Raw genomic sequence first — 14,778 nt, 5'->3', positions numbered from 1 at the left:
TAGGTGTGTGCTTGTGTGTGTGTTTCCTATGCAGATCCTAAGCCCAGTGTCACATGCAAGTAGGAGGAGTAAGAAGGGTTCCTGGCAAATCCGGGTTATGGATTGCATTTAAAAAGGCCCCGTGGGAGTGCAATGGGCCCCTGTCTTGCTGCTTAGCAATAATGGTATGGGTTTAGGTTCTGCTGTGTGTACTGGTGGTTGACTGCCCCCCAGCCCAGAGTGTGCATGGAAAATTGTCTGGCAGCCTCCCTGACAGCAAGCAGTGATAGTGCCCATGAAGGGCACCTTGTTGGGCCCGCCCCTTTCACGGTTATCGCTTCTCGGCCTTTTGGCTAAGATCAAGTGTAGTATCTGTTCTTATCAGTTTAATATCTGATACGTCCCCTATCTGGGGACCATATATTAAATGGATTTTTGAGAACGGGGGCCGATTTCGAAGCTTGCTTCCGTCGCCCTATGCATTGACCCGATATGGCAGTATCTTCGGGTACAGTGCACCACCCCCTTACAGGGTTAAAAAGAAAGATTCCTACTTTCATTGCTACCTGCTTGCTGGCTAGCCAGCTAGCCAGCCCTGTGGGCCTTGCTGCTGCTGCAGCCAAAAAACAAAAGGTGGTGCTGCTGCTGCTTCTGCTGCTTCTGCTTCTGCTTGTGTCTGGCCGCTGTTGGAGCGTCCAGGCACAGGACTTCTGCTGCTGCTGACTAAATGGCCTCCTTAATTGGATCATTTGAGTAGCCAGCACACCTGTGCAGGTAGGGCATGACATGATAGGCAGCTGCCTTGATAGCGGGTGGGTGCTGAATGTTCCTAATTGACAAAATAAGATTAATGCTTATGAAGAAATATAAAATCTCATCCCTTCCCCAATATCGCGCCACACCCCTACCCCTTAATTCCCTGGTTGAACTTGATGGACATATGTCTTTTTTCGACCGTACTAACTATGTAACTATGTAACATAACATGGGGGGGGGGGGGTCTCCTGGCTGTTCACACAGGTGTGTCATTGCTGTACATTGACCATGCATTGCTTCTGTGGTATTGCAAAGGCAAAGACAAATGCTTCCAGCCATCCATTGCACTAATGGATTGGTCATCAGCTGGCTGTCTATGTCCCGCATCAATATAGACCAAAGTACAGAGGGTTAGGCTATGCTATTGTGCACCTACCTGATGCATCAGAAGGTGCGAGGCCCTTGCTAAATTCTGTGCACAGACTTTGAGATCTATACTTTAGACTGTATCTAAACCTGCTCCAACATGGACTGACATTCTGGCCTACTTTCAGCCGATGCGACTTGTCTGTCGCTGAACAGTCGCTTTTTATGTATTCAGCACCTATGTATAATGTTGTAAAAATGCTCTAGAAGCTAAAGTCGCAGAAATGTCACACATATTTGGCCTGCAACTTTCTGTGCGACAAATTCAGACAGGAAAAATCAGTATAAATCCTTAGAAAATTATCCCCCAGTGTCTCCATCTGCTGGCGGTATTGAATAAGCATTGCTGCACTGATGGGGTATGCATTAGACGAAAAAAAAGAAGAAAAAGAAGAATAATACGCCCAGAAAAGAGGCGAAAAGGAGAAAAACGTAAAAAAACGTGAAAAAAAAGTAAGAGGAAGAGAAGGGAAAAAAAGGTGGAAATGGGTTTAAAAGTGATTTCGGCGGAGAATATATATATATATATATATATATATATATATATATATATATATACGCGCACACACACACATATATATAAACGTATTCTCCGTTGAGATATTGCAGCCGCTGCTGTGTCCAGGCCCAGGAGCCTTAGCACTGTGCTGTGATGTCACTCAATACCACTGACATCACTAGGTGTAAACAACATCTCTCCTTTGCTGTGTATGTGACTATGGAGCTGTTTGGTGATGTCGTCTATTATGGCCTTCATAGAAGCAACAGGAGATTGTTGCATCCATCTAGAACCCTCAGAACTACAGTGCTATGATGTCACTCACTTCCACAGGCCTTGCAGAGTGTAAACAACAACAACCCAGCTTTGTTGTGTATGTAAGCATAGGGATTTGTGATGTCACCTAGAACCTTCACAGCAGCGACAGCTTTATGAGGAGCATCAGCACTGCTCTGCCTGAGCAGAACCATCACCGCCATAGGTTGTCAAATAACCCGGGTTTAACCCACACAGGTAAGTCCAATGGGGTGCAGGCATGTCCTCTATGCTTACAGCTTCCCGTGGGTGTTGGTTTGATACCGTTTGGGGACAGCCAAGGAGGCATCTGCAGGCAACAAAGGTAGGTGTGTGCTTGTGTGTGTGTTTCCTATGCAGATCCTAAGCCCAGTGTCACATGCAAGTAGGAGGAGTAAGAAGGGTTCCTGACAAATCCGGGTTATGGATTGCATTTAAAAAGGCCCCGTGGGAGTGCAATGGGCCCCTATCTTGCTGCTTAGCAATAATGGTATGGGTTTAGGTTCTGCTGTGTGTACTGGTGGTTGACTGCCCCCCAGCCCAGAGTGTGCATGGAAAATTGTCTGGCAGCCTCCCTGACAGCAAGCAGTGATAGTGCCCATGAAGGGCACCTTGTTGGGCCCGCCCCTTTCACGGTTATCGCTTCTCGGCCTTTTGGCTAAGATCAAGTGTAGTATCTGTTCTTATCAGTTTAATATCTGATACGTCCCCTATCTGGGGACCATATATTAAATGGATTTTTGAGAACGGGGGCCGATTTCGAAGCTTGCTTCCGTCGCCCTATGCATTGACCCGATATGGCAGTATCTTCGGGTACAGTGCACCACCCCCTTACAGGGTTAAAAAGAAAGATTCCTACTTTCATTGCTACCTGCTTGCTGGCTAGCCAGCTAGCCAGCCCTGTGGGCCTTGCTGCTGCTGCAGCCAAAAAACAAAAGGTGGTGCTGCTGCTGCTTCTGCTGCTTCTGCTTCTGCTTGTGTCTGGCCGCTGTTGGAGCGTCCAGGCACAGGACTTCTGCTGCTGCTGACTAAATGGCCTCCTTAATTGGATCATTTGAGTAGCCAGCACACCTGTGCAGGTAGGGCATGACATGATAGGCAGCTGCCTTGATAGCGGGTGGGTGCTGAATGTTCCTAATTGACAAAATAAGATTAATGCTTATGAAGAAATATAAAATCTCATCCCTTCCCCAATATCGCGCCACACCCCTACCCCTTAATTCCCTGGTTGAACTTGATGGACATATGTCTTTTTTCGACCGTACTAACTATGTAACTATGTAACATAACATGGGGGGGGGGGGGGGTCTCCTGGCTGTTCACACAGGTGTGTCATTGCTGTAAATTGACCATGCATTGCTTCTGTGGTATTGCAAAGGCAAAGACAAATGCTTCCAGCCATCCATTGCACTAATGGATTGGTCATCAGCTGGCTGTCTATGTCCCGCATCAATATAGACCAAAGTACAGAGGGTTAGGCTATGCTATTGTGCACCTACCTGATGCATCAGAAGGTGCGAGGCCCTTGCTAAATTCTGTGCACAGACTTTGAGATCTATACTTTAGACTGTATCTAAACCTGCTCCAACATGGACTGACATTCTGGCCTACTTTCAGCCGATGCGACTTGTCTGTCGCTGAACAGTCGCTTTTTATGTATTCAGCACCTATGTATAATGTTGTAAAAATGCTCTAGAAGCTAAAGTCGCAGAAATGTCACACATATTTGGCCTGCAACTTTCTGTGCGACAAATTCAGACAGGAAAAATCAGTATAAATCCTTAGAAAATTATCCCCCAGTGTCTCCATCTGCTGGCGGTATTGAATAAGCATTGCTGCACTGATGGGGTATGCATTAGACGAAAAAAAAGAAGAAAAAGAAGAATAATACGCCCAGAAAAGAGGCGAAAAGGAGAAAAACGTAAAAAAACGTGAAAAAAAAGTAAGAGGAAGAGAAGGGAAAAAAAGGTGGAAATGGGTTTAAAAGTGATTTCGGCGGAGAATATATATATATATATATATATATATATATATATATATATACGCGCACACACACACATATATATAAACGTATTCTCCGTTGAGATATTGCAGCCGCTGCTGTGTCCAGGCCCAGGAGCCTTAGCACTGTGCTGTGATGTCACTCAATACCACTGACATCACTAGGTGTAAACAACATCTCTCCTTTGCTGTGTATGTGACTATGGAGCTGTTTGGTGATGTCGTCTATTATGGCCTTCATAGAAGCAACAGGAGATTGTTGCATCCATCTAGAACCCTCAGAACTACAGTGCTATGATGTCACTCACTTCCACAGGCCTTGCAGAGTGTAAACAACAACAACCCAGCTTTGTTGTGTATGTAACCATAGGGATTTGTGATGTCACCTAGAACCTTCACAGCAGCGACAGCTTTATGAGGAGCATCAGCACTGCTCTGCCTGAGCAGAACCATCACCGCCATAGGTTGTCAAATAACCCGGGTTTAACCCACACAGGTAAGTCCAATGGGGTGCAGGCATGTCCTCTATGCTTACAGCTTCCCGTGGGTGTTGGTTTGATACCGTTTGGGGACAGCCAAGGAGGCATCTGCAGGCAACAAAGGTAGGTGTGTGCTTGTGTGTGTGTTTCCTATGCAGATCCTAAGCCCAGTGTCACATGCAAGTAGGAGGAGTAAGAAGGGTTCCTGGCAAATCCGGGTTATGGATTGCATTTAAAAAGGCCCCGTGGGAGTGCAATGGGCCCCTGTCTTGCTGCTTAGCAATAATGGTATGGGTTTAGGTTCTGCTGTGTGTACTGGTGGTTGACTGCCCCCCAGCCCAGAGTGTGCATGGAAAATTGTCTGGCAGCCTCCCTGACAGCAAGCAGTGATAGTGCCCATGAAGGGCACCTTGTTGGGCCCGCCCCTTTCACGGTTATCGCTTCTCGGCCTTTTGGCTAAGATCAAGTGTAGTATCTGTTCTTATCAGTTTAATATCTGATACGTCCCCTATCTGGGGACCATATATTAAATGGATTTTTGAGAACGGGGGCCGATTTCGAAGCTTGCTTCCGTCGCCCTATGCATTGACCCGATATGGCAGTATCTTCGGGTACAGTGCACCACCCCCTTACAGGGTTAAAAAGAAAGATTCCTACTTTCATTGCTACCTGCTTGCTGGCTAGCCAGCTAGCCAGCCCTGTGGGCCTTGCTGCTGCTGCAGCCAAAAAACAAAAGGTGGTGCTGCTGCTGCTTCTGCTGCTTCTGCTTCTGCTTGTGTCTGGCCGCTGTTGGAGCGTCCAGGCACAGGACTTCTGCTGCTGCTGACTAAATGGCCTCCTTAATTGGATCATTTGAGTAGCCAGCACACCTGTGCAGGTAGGGCATGACATGATAGGCAGCTGCCTTGATAGCGGGTGGGTGCTGAATGTTCCTAATTGACAAAATAAGATTAATGCTTATGAAGAAATATAAAATCTCATCCCTTCCCCAATATCGCGCCACACCCCTACCCCTTAATTCCCTGGTTGAACTTGATGGACATATGTCTTTTTTCGACCGTACTAACTATGTAACTATGTAACATAACATGGGGGGGGGGGGGGGGTCTCCTGGCTGTTCACACAGGTGTGTCATTGCTGTACATTGACCATGCATTGCTTCTGTGGTATTGCAAAGGCAAAGACAAATGCTTCCAGCCATCCATTGCACTAATGGATTGGTCATCAGCTGGCTGTCTATGTCCCGCATCAATATAGACCAAAGTACAGAGGGTTAGGCTATGCTATTGTGCACCTACCTGATGCATCAGAAGGTGCGAGGCCCTTGCTAAATTCTGTGCACAGACTTTGAGATCTATACTTTAGACTGTATCTAAACCTGCTCCAACATGGACTGACATTCTGGCCTACTTTCAGCCGATGCGACTTGTCTGTCGCTGAACAGTCGCTTTTTATGTATTCAGCACCTATGTATAATGTTGTAAAAATGCTCTAGAAGCTAAAGTCGCAGAAATGTCACACATATTTGGCCTGCAACTTTCTGTGCGACAAATTCAGACAGGAAAAATCAGTATAAATCCTTAGAAAATTATCCCCCAGTGTCTCCATCTGCTGGCGGTATTGAATAAGCATTGCTGCACTGATGGGGTATGCATTAGACGAAAAAAAAGAAGAAAAAGAAGAATAATACGCCCAGAAAAGAGGCGAAAAGGAGAAAAACGTAAAAAAACGTGAAAAAAAAGTAAGAGGAAGAGAAGGGAAAAAAAGGTGGAAATGGGTTTAAAAGTGATTTAGGCGGAGAAATATATATATATATATATATATATATATATATATATATATACGCGCACACACACACATATATATAAACGTATTCTCCGTTGAGATATTGCAGCCGCTGCTGTGTCCAGGCCCAGGAGCCTTAGCACTGTGCTGTGATGTCACTCAATACCACTGACATCACTAGGTGTAAACAACATCTCTCCTTTGCTGTGTATGTGACTATGGAGCTGTTTGGTGATGTCGTCTATTATGGCCTTCATAGAAGCAACAGGAGATTGTTGCATCCATCTAGAACCCTCAGAACTACAGTGCTATGATGTCACTCACTTCCACAGGCCTTGCAGAGTGTAAACAACAACAACCCAGCTTTGTTGTGTATGTAACCATAGGGATTTGTGATGTCACCTAGAACCTTCACAGCAGCGACAGCTTTATGAGGAGCATCAGCACTGCTCTGCCTGAGCAGAACCATCACCGCCATAGGTTGTCAAATAACCCGGGTTTAACCCACACAGGTAAGTCCAATGGGGTGCAGGCATGTCCTCTATGCTTACAGCTTCCCGTGGGTGTTGGTTTGATACCGTTTGGGGACAGCCAAGGAGGCATCTGCAGGCAACAAAGGTAGGTGTGTGCTTGTGTGTGTGTTTCCTATGCAGATCCTAAGCCCAGTGTCACATGCAAGTAGGAGGAGTAAGAAGGGTTCCTGGCAAATCCGGGTTATGGATTGCATTTAAAAAGGCCCCGTGGGAGTGCAATGGGCCCCTGTCTTGCTGCTTAGCAATAATGGTATGGGTTTAGGTTCTGCTGTGTGTACTGGTGGTTGACTGCCCCCCAGCCCAGAGTGTGCATGGAAAATTGTCTGGCAGCCTCCCTGACAGCAAGCAGTGATAGTGCCCATGAAGGGCACCTTGTTGGGCCCGCCCCTTTCACGGTTATCGCTTCTCGGCCTTTTGGCTAAGATCAAGTGTAGTATCTGTTCTTATCAGTTTAATATCTGATACGTCCCCTATCTGGGGACCATATATTAAATGGATTTTTGAGAACGGGGGCCGATTTCGAAGCTTGCTTCCGTCGCCCTATGCATTGACCCGATATGGCAGTATCTTCGGGTACAGTGCACCACCCCCTTACAGGGTTAAAAAGAAAGATTCCTACTTTCATTGCTACCTGCTTGCTGGCTAGCCAGCTAGCCAGCCCTGTGGGCCTTGCTGCTGCTGCAGCCAAAAAACAAAAGGTGGTGCTGCTGCTGCTTCTGCTGCTTCTGCTTCTGCTTGTGTCTGGCCGCTGTTGGAGCGTCCAGGCACAGGACTTCTGCTGCTGCTGACTAAATGGCCTCCTTAATTGGATCATTTGAGTAGCCAGCACACCTGTGCAGGTAGGGCATGACATGATAGGCAGCTGCCTTGATAGCGGGTGGGTGCTGAATGTTCCTAATTGACAAAATAAGATTAATGCTTATGAAGAAATATAAAATCTCATCCCTTCCCCAATATCGCGCCACACCCCTACCCCTTAATTCCCTGGTTGAACTTGATGGACATATGTCTTTTTTCGACCGTACTAACTATGTAACTATGTAACATAACATGGGGGGGGGGGGGGTCTCCTGGCTGTTCACACAGGTGTGTCATTGCTGTACATTGACCATGCATTGCTTCTGTGGTATTGCAAAGGCAAAGACAAATGCTTCCAGCCATCCATTGCACTAATGGATTGGTCATCAGCTGGCTGTCTATGTCCCGCATCAATATAGACCAAAGTACAGAAGGTTAGGCTATGCTATTGTGCACCTACCTGATGCATCAGAAGGTGCGAGGCCCTTGCTAAATTCTGTGCACAGACTTTGAGATCTATACTTTAGACTGTATCTAAACCTGCTCCAACATGGACTGACATTCTGGCCTACTTTCAGCCGATGCGACTTGTCTGTCGCTGAACAGTCGCTTTTTATGTATTCAGCACCTATGTATAATGTTGTAAAAATGCTCTAGAAGCTAAAGTCGCAGAAATGTCACACATATTTGGCCTGCAACTTTCTGTGCGACAAATTCAGACAGGAAAAATCAGTATAAATCCTTAGAAAATTATCCCCCAGTGTCTCCATCTGCTGGCGGTATTGAATAAGCATTGCTGCACTGATGGGGTATGCATTAGACGAAAAAAAAGAAGAAAAAGAAGAATAATACGCCCAGAAAAGAGGCGAAAAGGAGAAAAACGTAAAAAAACGTGAAAAAAAAGTAAGAGGAAGAGAAGGGAAAAAAAGGTGGAAATGGGTTTAAAAGTGATTTCGGCGGAGAAATGTATATATATATATATATATATATATATATATATATATATATATACGCGCACACACACACATATATATAAACGTATTCTCCGTTGAGATATTGCAGCCGCTGCTGTGTCCAGGCCCAGGAGCCTTAGCACTGTGCTGTGATGTCACTCAATACCACTGACATCACTAGGTGTAAACAACATCTCTCCTTTGCTGTGTATGTGACTATGGAGCTGTTTGGTGATGTCGTCTATTATGGCCTTCATAGAAGCAACAGGAGATTGTTGCATCCATCTAGAACCCTCAGAACTACAGTGCTATGATGTCACTCACTTCCACAGGCCTTGCAGAGTGTAAACAACAACAACCCAGCTTTGTTGTGTATGTAACCATAGGGATTTGTGATGTCACCTAGAACCTTCACAGCAGCGACAGCTTTATGAGGAGCATCAGCACTGCTCTGCCTGAGCAGAACCATCACCGCCATAGGTTGTCAAATAACCCGGGTTTAACCCACACAGGTAAGTCCAATGGGGTGCAGGCATGTCCTCTATGCTTACAGCTTCCCGTGGGTGTTGGTTTGATACCGTTTGGGGACAGCCAAGGAGGCATCTGCAGGCAACAAAGGTAGGTGTGTGCTTGTGTGTGTGTTTCCTATGCAGATCCTAAGCCCAGTGTCACATGCAAGTAGGAGGAGTAAGAAGGGTTCCTGGCAAATCCGGGTTATGGATTGCATTTAAAAAGGCCCCGTGGGAGTGCAATGGGCCCCTGTCTTGCTGCTTAGCAATAATGGTATGGGTTTAGGTTCTGCTGTGTGTACTGGTGGTTGACTGCCCCCCAGCCCAGAGTGTGCATGGAAAATTGTCTGGCAGCCTCCCTGACAGCAAGCAGTGATAGTGCCCATGAAGGGCACCTTGTTGGGCCCGCCCCTTTCACGGTTATCGCTTCTCGGCCTTTTGGCTAAGATCAAGTGTAGTAATACAGGAGATCTGGTCAGAAGGTACTCGGGTACCCCTCTCCTCGGCCTTGTGGGATCGCCCAGGTTTATTGCCTGGGCTTCACCCACTTGTTGCTATTGGGGAGAGGGCCTAGTCCCAGGGTAACGAGTAGCGATCGCCTCTCAAGACCTTCGGGTGGAGAGAGGTTAGAACCATGGATGATGATCCGGATCCAGGTTCTGTGCCGGCATACGCAAGGATCAAAAACACCGTGAGAGTCATTCTCACGGATGATACCAAAAGGGCGGACGATTTGAAATTCGTAGTAGAGGACGTGCTCGGAGGAGTTTTCGGAATACAGAAGGGCGAGATATTGGCAATCCAGGACTACCCGAAGCGTAAAATTTTTGATGTGACGTTCACACAAAATGGCATCCACAGAGATTTTGTTACCAGAGCTGCTGCGAGTAAAGACAAAAAGCTTCAGGGTGTCCGGATTATTGAGCACGTTCTAGACGATATTAAGCTGGTGGTAGTAAAGATGTATTCCCCTTTCGCCAACCTACACGATGTTGAGTTGTTTTTACAAGTCTATTTTAGTAAGGTTGAGTGCAGAGGAAAAATCATGAACAGCTGTGGCATCTGGACATCTAAGTGGAGATTTCAGGTTACATGCAAAAAAGATGACAGATTGCCAGGGGGAATGCAACTACCACCAGCTCGTTTTAAAATAAATAATATGTGTGGCGACCTCTTTTATGCGGGGATGCCAAGCTACTGCAGGAAGTGTCACAGATATGGACACACAAAAGAAAACTGTGAAAGTACATGCAAAAAATGTGGTAGCACACAGCACGAGACAGAGAAATGCACAAGAGGAGGGAGGTGCAATTTCTGTCAACAATTCGGTCACCTTTTCTCCTCTTGTCCCCACAGACATAGGACGGAGCAGCAGTGGCAACCCTGGAGGCAGCAAGGACAGCAACCGGGACACCAGCCGAGGCAAGCAGAGCCAGTGATTACCCCCCCACAAGAGGTAAGCGGTGAGATGGAGAAGGAGAAAGACCCCCCTCAGGCAAAAGGAGGGGACCCTAAAGAGCAGAGGATGGCCAAAAAACGTGCAAGTGGTGAAAAAACTGGCCCCCAGGAGCATGCTGGGTTAAGAGAGGAGCGGACGGCGGCCGAATCCGCTCCTCAGCAACCTCTGGCTCAGGGTCCCCCTGAGAGCGATGATCCGGGTGGAGAGGTGAAGGTTAAAAGGCGGAGGGGCTCCAGAAGACTCTATTCGGAGGCGGTCCAGGGGGAGCCGATGGAAGTACCTGCGGATGCAGGGAACCCAAGTGACGTTCCTCCACAGGTCCCCATAGGGGATACCCCCCCTCCTCCCTGCCAGGAGGAGGTTTCAGGGGTGACCGTCTCTGAGGTACCAGAGACGGAACTAAGTGAACACCCGACCCCTATGGAGGGGCAAGAGGTGGAAGAACCCAATGAGTCTGGAGCCCTGATTGCCAGGATGCCCGAGAACAACTATGCCTCAATCATGATGGAGGAGGGGGGTCGGCTGAGTGATGGTGCCTCCTCTCCTGCTTCCTCTATGCGTACAGTTGAGTCAGATTTTGGGGGGTATGAGGCTTCGGAGGGGGAATCAGAGGTGTAAGACGTTTTCTTGTACATTCCCATGGCTGAGTTGTCCGGTCTGTCCTTGAACGTGAGAAGTGTGAGCGCCAGAGTAAGAAGGGTTGCCCTATTTAATTACTTGTCGGTTTTTGCTGCTTCCGTCCTTTTCCTGCAGGAATGTGGCATCCCGCACAGATTAAATTATAAAGAATATGAAGATGATTGGGTGCACGGTCCATCAGTCTGGTCTGGATCAAATGAGTCCAGATCAGCAGGGGTCGCCATACTTTTTAAAGGGAACGTTTTAATTGAGAGTTTTAACGAAATTTTACCAGGCAGAATTTTATTGGTCAGCGCTTTTATTAATGGTATTAAATGGCAGTTTTTAAATTTTTATGGTTCTCCTGATAAGAATGAAAGAATAAAAATGTTGGAGATTTTACCCCTTTTTATTAACAATTCTAGTCCTCTTGTTTTATCAGGTGATTTTAATTGTATTTTAAGGGGAGAACGCCGTTTTTCGAACGCAGTGAGTAGGAACTATGATAAGACGTCTTTTATGTTAAAAAACTTGATTTTAGATTTTAATCTCACTGATGTTTTTAAAAAATGTAATTTTAACGTACCAGAGGAAGACGGTGTTACCTGGAGCAATGCAAGCTGTAGCTCCAGGATAGATTTTATTTTTTGTTCTTATCAAGTACTGCCTTTTAACTGTGATCTTTTTACCAATGTTTTTTCTGACCATAAATTATTGTATTTTAAAGTTAAAAGTGATTTTAAAAGGAGAACTGGTAGGAATGCCTGGAAGTTAAACGTGTCCCTTTTAGAAGATCCGCAGGTTTTATCAGATTTTATCACCTTTTACAAGGAATGCAGACGAGTAAAAGACCCCAACACTCCCACCAGTATCTGGTGGGAAAAAATGAAACTAAAAATAAAAGAATTTTTTATCCGTGTTGGGGTTAGGAAAGCTAAAGAAAAACGTGAATTTTATAATATCCTAAATACTCGTCTGCAAACCCTGTACAAATTCAGAGCACATGGGATGGAGGTGGAGAAGGAGGTACATGATCTTAAAAAAGAAATAACTAAGTGCCTGGAGCAGAAAGGAAAAGAAATTATCTTTAGGTCTCGAATACAGCATCTTGAGGAAAACGAGACCTGCTCCAGGTATTTTTTTAAGAAAATACATGAAAATAGAAGGTTAATAGAAAACATTGAAGGAGTGAATGATGTACAGGGTATTTTAAAAAAGGTGCAAGAGTTTTATGCGGATCTTTTTAATGTAAAACACATTGATGAATGTTTTATGAATGACTCGTTAAAGGAGATCACCAATTTTTTAGATCCTGTCTCACAGTCTTTTTTATTGCAGAATATTTCAGAGCAGGAGATTTTAGAGACCGTCAAGAGTTTTAAAACAGGTAAAGTGCCTGGGCCGGATGGTATACCCATTGAATTTTATGTTACTTTTTATGGTATTTTAAAAGAAGATTTGTTCTCCCTTTTTACGGAAGTCTTTAAGTCTAAAATCCTCCCAGGCTCATGGAAGAAGGGTGATGTCTCCCTGCTATTCAAAAAGGGAGACCGGTCGGAACTCAAAAACTGGAGACCAATCACCCTTCTGAACTGCGACTATAAAATAATGGCGAAACTGTGTGCTAACCGCTTAAAGAACGTAATCCATAAAATAATTCATACAAACCAAGTCTGTGGGGTGACTGGGAGGAGTTTATGGGAGAACCTAAACCTTTTAAAGGATGTAATTAGCGACACCAAATTAAGAAAAGGAAAGCTGGCGGTTTTATCCATAGATTTTGAAAAAGCTTTCGACAGGGTGTCACATTTTTATCTTTTTAAGGTTTTAGAGAAAATGGGTATACCTGATGGCTTTTTATTGTCTCTTAGAGCTTTTTATGATAACTGTACTAGTAAAATTTTAGTAAATGGTTTTAAGACACAGGGCGTGATTTTAAATTCCGGAGTGAAGCAGGGGTGTCCCTTGTCCCCACTACTCTTCATTTGCGCAATAGAGCCTCTTTTATGTACAATACGAAAGGATAAGCAGATCCATGGAGTCCCCCTGCCAGGAGGAGGGGGACTAGAGGCGAAGGTAGTGGGGTACATGGACGATGTTGCGGTGTTTTGCAGGGACACCCCATCGCTTCAGAAGACGCTAAAACAGATTCAATATTTTAATTGTGCCTCCGGTTTTAAAGTCAATTTTAACAAAAGTAACATTTTAAACATAGGCGGAATGCCTTTGTATGATGTGCCCGTCCCTGTGTCTGAGTCGGTGCAGATTTTAGGTGTCTCCTTTGACGAGTCTAATAATGGTTTTAATAGCTGGGACTTGGTGGCTCAAAAAATAAATAAGAAAATATGTATGTGGAACATGCGAGAACTTACAATGGAAGGGAAGGTTTTAGTTACAAAAATGGTGCTTTTACCTATTTTATTGTATTTAAGTCTGGTTTTCCCACCCCCCGAAATGGTTCTAAAGAAAATAACAAAAGCTTGTTTTACTTTCTTTTGGAGTTCTAAGAGCGAAAAATTAAAGAGACAAATTGTGATAAAACCGAACTCCAGGGGCGGTAAGGATTTTCCAGATTTTAAAGCTTTCCTTTTAATAAAGTTTTTTAGCATGTGTTTTACTACTGTTTTTAAAGATAGCTACTGGTCTTATTTTGTTCGTTTTAATACTGGTTATTTTATGCGGAGGAACGGCTGGTTTTCTACAGTTTTAAGTTGCCCTTATTCTTTGAATTTACCCCCTCAATACATGATTTTAGGAAAAATTTTAAACTTATATAATTTTAAAGGTAAAAGTGTTCAGGATCTGTGCAATAGCAAAAAACTACTAAAGGAAATAAAAGAAACCAGTACCGTGACTCCCATCAAAAATTTTAACGAACAGAAGTGTATACAGATTTGGAAGATGTTGAGTATTAATTATCTTTTTAATTCACAGAAGGACCTGGCCTGGAGCTGCGCACACGAGTGTCTTCCATGCCGGGCATTCCAGCACCGAAGAGGATTATCCAACTCTGCAACCTGCCCGAGGGAGGGATGCCGACAAGAGGAGACCGTGCACCATCTAATATGGACTTGTTTTTACTCGCAGAAAATATGGACAAAGATACTCCCTCTGGCAAAAAGGATAACTGGACTAAAAGACTTAAATATTGCAGTGGTTTTTTATGGTTGCCTGGAATGCCCAACACGGACTAAAGAGACTATTGCATGGAAGATCATAAACTGTGTGAAGGCAGCTCTGTGGAAGGCCAGGAATATTTTATTGTTCAAGCATGAGGTTTTATCTGTGAAGGACATTTTATCTATCTGTTTTTATGAAATGTACCAGTACTATCTTTTAGACAAGAAGAGATTTCCACTTTTATCTAGAAAATGGTTTTTAAAAGAATGGAATTCTATCTTGTAAAGCCACCAAGTGCCCATTTTATGTTTTAATATGTTGTAAATATGTTATTTATATGTAACTGTATTTATTGGCATATTTGCACAACTTTGTTAACATTATTTAATTTTTAATAAAGTTGGCCCCGTAAGGGTAGTCAAGTTAAAAAAAAATCTGTTCTTATCAGTTTAATATCTGATACGTCCCCTATCTGGGGACCATATATTAAATGGATTTTTGAGAACGGGGGCCGATTTCGAAGCTTGCTTCCGTCGCCCTATGCATTGACCCGATATGGCAGTATCTTC

At 44.6% G+C, this 14,778-nt stretch overlaps 4 non-coding genes and 2 pseudogenes across 4 annotated transcripts; all 6 read left to right on the top strand.

Annotated features, from left to right (window-relative positions):
• The first annotated feature begins 312 nt into the window (after positions 1-312).
• Positions 313-503, top strand: LOC130334584 (U2 spliceosomal RNA). The gene has a single exon (XR_008876368.1). It is a non-coding gene; the product is annotated as a U2 spliceosomal RNA (small nuclear RNA).
• Positions 504-2,592: 2,089 nt separating this feature from the next.
• Positions 2,593-2,783, top strand: LOC130334572 (U2 spliceosomal RNA). Its single transcript, XR_008876357.1, has one exon. It is a non-coding gene; the product is annotated as a U2 spliceosomal RNA (small nuclear RNA).
• A 2,087-nt stretch (positions 2,784-4,870) lies between these two features.
• LOC130334560 (U2 spliceosomal RNA) lies at positions 4,871-5,061 on the top strand. Its single transcript, XR_008876346.1, has one exon. It is a non-coding gene; the product is annotated as a U2 spliceosomal RNA (small nuclear RNA).
• Positions 5,062-7,150: 2,089 nt separating this feature from the next.
• Positions 7,151-7,341, top strand: LOC130334547 (U2 spliceosomal RNA). Its single transcript, XR_008876335.1, has one exon. It is a non-coding gene; the product is annotated as a U2 spliceosomal RNA (small nuclear RNA).
• A 2,093-nt stretch (positions 7,342-9,434) lies between these two features.
• Positions 9,435-9,567, top strand: LOC130334603 (U2 spliceosomal RNA; annotated as a pseudogene).
• A 5,038-nt stretch (positions 9,568-14,605) lies between these two features.
• Positions 14,606-14,778, top strand: LOC130334594 (U2 spliceosomal RNA; annotated as a pseudogene; the record flags this gene model as incomplete).

This window comes from Hyla sarda, unplaced genomic scaffold, assembly GCF_029499605.1.
Source record: "Hyla sarda isolate aHylSar1 unplaced genomic scaffold, aHylSar1.hap1 scaffold_438, whole genome shotgun sequence".
Taxonomy (NCBI): Eukaryota; Metazoa; Chordata; class Amphibia; order Anura; family Hylidae; genus Hyla; species Hyla sarda.
The sequence above is the reverse complement of the archived record's forward strand: the minus strand, read 5'-3'. Positions and strand labels throughout refer to the sequence as shown.